This window comes from Hordeum vulgare, chromosome 6H, assembly GCF_904849725.1.
Source record: "Hordeum vulgare subsp. vulgare chromosome 6H, MorexV3_pseudomolecules_assembly, whole genome shotgun sequence".
Lineage (NCBI taxonomy): Eukaryota > Viridiplantae > Streptophyta > Magnoliopsida > Poales > Poaceae > Hordeum > Hordeum vulgare.
The window spans coordinates 163390498-163396249 of record NC_058523.1 but is presented as its reverse complement, the minus strand read 5'-3'; positions in this window follow the sequence as shown (position 1 = coordinate 163396249).

The window sequence follows — 5752 nt, the reverse complement described above, 5'->3', positions numbered from 1 at the left end:
AGGTGAAACATAGCGAGCAAAAAGTAACAAGTAACAAGTAGTAGCAACGGTGCAACAAGTGGCCCAATCCCTTTTGTAGCAAGGGACAAGCCTGAACAAAGTCTTATAGGAGGAAAAACTCTCCCGAGGACACACGGGAATTTCTGTCATGTTAGTTTCATCATGTTCATATGATTCGCGTTCGTTACTTTGATAGTTTGATATGTGGGTGGACCGGCGCTTGGGTACTGCCCTTACTTGGACAAGCATCCCACTTATGATTAACCTCTCTCGCAAGCATCCGCAAATACAAAAGAAGAATTAAGACAAAGTCTAACCATAGCATTAAACTAGTGGATCCAAATCAGCCCCTCGCGAAGCAACGCATAGACTGGGGTTTAAGCTTCTGTCACTCCAGCAACCCATCATCTACTTACTACTTCCCAATGCCTTCCTCTAGGCCCAAATATGGTGAAGTGTTATGTAGTCGACGTTCACATAACACCACTAGAGGAAAAGACAACATACAACATATCAAAATACAGAACGAATATCAAATTCACATGACTATTATTAACATGACTTATCCCATGTCCTCAGGAACAAAAGTAACTACTCACAAAACATAATCATAATCATGATCAGAGGTGTAATGAATAGCATCAAGGGTCTGAACATAAACTCTTCCACCAAGTAATCCAACTAGCATCAACTACAAAGAGTAATCAACACTACTAGCAACCTTACAAGTACCAATCGGAGTTGCGAGACGAAGATTGGTTACAAGAGATGAACTAGGGAATGGAGAGGAGATGGTGCTGATGAAGATGTTGATGAAGATGCCTCCCCTCCGACGAGAGGAGTGTTTTTGATGATGATGGCGACGATTCCCCCCTCCGGGAGGGAAGTTTCCCCGACAGGATCGTCCTGCCGGAGCTCTAGATTGGATCTGCTCAAGTTCCGCCTCGTGGCGGCGGCGAAACCACGAAAAAGCTCCCGATTGATTTTTTTCGGGACCAGGACGCTTCATATAGCAAAAGAGGGGGGGGCTAGTGGGACGTCAGGGAGCCCACAAGCCCCCACTCCGCCACCAGGGGGTGGCGGTGTCAGGGCTTGTGGCGCCCTCGCAGCCCCCCGCGAGTAGTTCTTTCGCCCAGTATTTTTTATATAATCCAGAAAAAATCCACGTAACTTTTCAGGGCATTTGGAGATGTGCAGAATAGTGGACTAGGATTTGCTCCTTTTCTAGTCCAGAATTCCAGCTGCCTGAATTCTCTCTCTTCAAATAAACCTTGCAAAATAAGAGAGAAAAGGCATAAATATGGTACCACAAGTAATATAACAGCCCAAAAAGCAATAAATATCAACATGAAAGCATGATGCAAAATGGACGTATCAACTCCCCCAAGCTTAGACCTCGCTTGTCCTCAAGCGAAAACCAAGTTCCATAAACATGTCCACATGTTGAGGGACGAAGGTGTCGATAAAACATAATACGGACATGAGGGCATCGTGATCACACATAGAAGAACAATACATCATAAAGATTCTTATGGGAAAGTAACAATTCCTTCACAAAGCAAAGCATGAAGCAAAAACCTTACCGAGATGTAACCAACAATAGTCCATAGTCATTGAAGCAATTGCAATTTATCACAACATCAGAAAGAGTCAAATAAGAGCTTGTAAGGCAAACCCACATACTCAATCATCTCTTTTGTTTTCCACAATTGTTATAACTCACGTGGTACTCATGGTGTCAAAGTTTCAGCTGGACAAAGAGGAAGATAGGGGCTTATAGTTTTGCCTCCCAACCATTTACCTCAAGGGTAAAGTCAACAACAATAAAGCATGAGTACTCAACTCCAAGTTGATATATGAATATAGATCTTTCCCATATATGTGACGGTAGCCAAGACATAGGCGAAAAGGGAATTGGTGAAGATCACCATGACTCCTACAAGGGTAAAAAGTAAAGGTACAAGATAGGCCCTTCGCAGAGGGAAGCAGAGGTTGTCATGCGCTTTTGAGGTTTGAATGCGTGTGCTCTTAGTGCGGAGGAACGCCACTTTATATTGCCTCCTGTGATAAAGAACTTTATTATGCAGTCTGTCGCTTTTATGTCTTCCTCATCAGAGGTTCGTACAAAGCTTATTTTCCACACACTAATAGATCATACATATTAGAGAGCAATTTTTATTGCTTGCACCGATGACAACTTACTTGAAGGATCTTATTCAATCCATAGGTAGGTATGGTGGACTCTCATGGCAAAACTGGGTTGGAGGTTTATGGATGCACAAGTAGTATCTCTACTTGGTGCGGGAGTTTTGGCTAATATGAGGTGGAAGCAATCGTCACATGCTAAGGGATCTCTAATCATATAACATTGTTTGGAACCAAGCAAACACAATTCGTTATGTTGTCTTCCTTGTCCAACATCTACTCCTAGGCATGCAATAGTTTGGTGAGTGCTCACAATTGCAAAAAGTGTCTAAGATGGTATATCTATATGTGAACCTCTCTTTCCTTATTACTTCTTATTAATTGCAACAATGACTGAGGTCTATGTTGATTTATTCTCAACAAGTTCCAATCATCATACGTGTCATAAATGAAGTTATCACTTTCCATAAGATCGTCTCATGATCTTTCATGCTATCGTTCTTTTCATACTTTTGATCATGGCACAAAGCAAAGCCCTTGACTGAGATACACTTTATTATATAGCTCGTAAGCTCGAATACATCGGGGGAGAGAAAAAAGCAAAAGACTCAAACTAAGAACTAAAGACTTATTCCTCTAAGATAAGAAATAAAAACTGAAAAGGAAAGAACTAAAACAAAGGTAAAAGCAAAAGATATAAAGGTGATACGATACCAGGGCAACACCCCCAAGCTTGGCAGAAGCCAAGGGGATTGCCCATACCAATGCTTAGTTGTCTTCCTTTGGTGGCGATGGTGGTGGAGTTGTTGCCTTTGATTCCAAGAGAGCTATCAACCTTTGATTTATACCTTTGAGATCTGTGACATGGTTTTCCAACAAAACAACTTCACGAGAAAGGGAAATATTGCGAGCACGAGTTGTTTCGCAAAACCTCAAGAGTTCAATCAAGGATGGAGACAACACGTGGAGGAAGGGTTGGAGAAAATCTACTCCTTCAACGTCTTCAATATTGAACATAGGTTGAACTTCATCCCTAGCTTGGGTTTTCTCCTTAGCTTGGTCCCTGGCTTCCGTGACTTCTACTCTCTTCAGATCAGCATCTACTTCCTCATGAACTTGGTGAAGATCATTCTCCCCAACAGATTCCTGAGACATCTTTGCTCTAAATCTGCAGCAAAAACATGCTCGAAACGAAAACAGAGGAAAACTACGTGATACGGAGATCAAAACCTTCACGCGACTAAATATTGATTTTTTCTGGGCCAGAAGGAGTCCTCCGCAAGAAAACGGAGTCCGGGAGGCACACGAGGTGCCCACAAGCTTGCCCTCCGCCACCAGGGGGTAGGGGGCAGTGGCAGGGCTTGTGGCAGCCTCGTTCGCTCTCCGGACTGCTTTTTATTTTTCTAATTTTCCAAAAAATCCAAAACGGAATAAATTTCCTATTGGAAAAGTATCGGAGTCCAATTTCTTACCGAAACAGATACATCTTCATTTTCAAGGTCTGAAACAGGATGATAAACATCCCTTATGTACTCCTCTGGAGTTATGACATTGATGATACTGGTCTCAACATTTATGGGAGTACCAGAGATGTAATGCTTGATTCTTTGCCCATTTACCACTCTAGGAAAATTTCCTTTCGTGTTATTGATTTTGATGGCACCGGAACGATATACTTCCTCGACAACATAGGACCTTCCCATTTAGAGAGAAGCTTGCCTACAAAGAATCTCAAACAAGAACTGTAGCAAGACATAATCACCTATGTTGAACTCTCGTTTCTGTATTCGTTTGTTGTGCCATCTCTTAACTTTTTCCTTGAACAACTTGGCATTCTCATATGCCTCGGCTCTCCATTCATCTAACGAGCTGATATCAAACAACCGCTTCTCACCGGCAAGTTTGAAATCAAAGTTGAGCTCTTTGATTGCCCAATAAGCTTTGTGTTCTAGCTCAAGAGGTAAATGACAGGCCTTACCGTAAACCATTTTATACGGTGACATGCCCATGGGATTCTTATAAGCAGTCCTATAAGCCCAAAGTGCATCGTCAAGTTCACTAGACCAGTTCTTTCGAGATCTATTGACGGTCTTTTGTAGGATCAACTTGATCTCCCTATTACTCAACTCCACTTGACCACTAGACTGAGGATGATAAGGAGATGCAACTCTATGGTTGACATCATACTTAGCTAGCATCTTGTGGAAAATACCATGAATGAAGTGTGAACCGCCATCAGTCATCAAGTATCTAGGGACTCCAAATCTTGGGAATATGACTTCTTTAAGCATCTTAATAGAGGTGTGGTGATCAGCATTTTTAGTGGGGTAGCTTCTACCCACTTAGTAACGTAATCCACAACAACTAAGATGTGAGTGTACCCATTGGAACTCGGGAAGGGTCCCATATAATCAAAGCCCCAGACATCAAATGGTTCAATGACAAGTGAATAGTTCATAGGCATTTCTTGACGCTTACTAATGTTCCCTATCCTTTGGCATTCGTCACAAGACAAGACAAACTTACGGGCATCCTTGAAGAGAGTGGGCCAATAGAAACCTGATTGCAATACCTTATGGGCAGTTCTATCTCCAGCATGGTGTCCTCCGTAGCCTTCGGAATGATACTTCTGCAGGATCTGTCCCTGTTCATGTTCAGGCACACAACGTCTAATAACACCATCTAATCCTTCCTTATAAAGGTGAGGATCATCCCAAAAGTAGTGTCTCAAATCAAAGAAGAATTTCCTTTTTGTTGATAGGTGAAACTGGGTGGTATGTATTTGGCTACGATATAGTTTGCATAATCGGCCACCACGGTGCACTAAGTGAAGTGCGGATGACATTTAGTTGCTCATCAGGAAAGCTGTCATCAATAGGTAGTGGGTCATCAAGGACATTCTCTAGCCTAGACAAGTTATCTGCTACAGGGTTATCAGCACCCTTTCGGTCCACGACGTGCAAATCAAATTCCTGTAGCAGGAGAACCCATCTGATAAGCCTAGGCTTAGCGTCCTTCTTCTCCATGAGGTACTTAATAGCAGCATGATCAGAGTGAATAGTGACTTTGGAGTCAACTATGTAAGATCTGAACTTTTCACATGCAAACACGACTGCTAAAAATTCCTTCTCCGTAGTGGCATAGTTTCTTTGGGCACTGTCTAGAGTTTTACTAGCGTAGTGAATGACATTCAACTTCTTGTCAACTCTTTGTCCTAGAACAACACCAACAGCATAATCACTAGTGTCACACATGACTTCAAAGGGCAAGTTCCAGTGAGGTGGTTGAACAATAGGTGCGGTTATCAAAGCCTCCTTAAGTATTTCGAAAGCTTCCTCACAATCCTCATCAAAAACAAAAGGAACATCCTTCTGCAAGAGGTTGGTAAGAGGCCTAGAAATCTTAGAGAAGTCTTTAATGAACCTTCTATAGAAACCAACATGACCTAGGAAACTTCGTATACCTCTCATATCTGTGGGGCAAGGCATTTTCTCAATTGCATCAACCTTAGCCTTATCAACTTCAATGCCTCTTTCAGAGATTTTGTGTCCTAAGACGATACCTTCATTAACCATAAAGTGGCACTTCTCCCAATTCAAGACGAGGT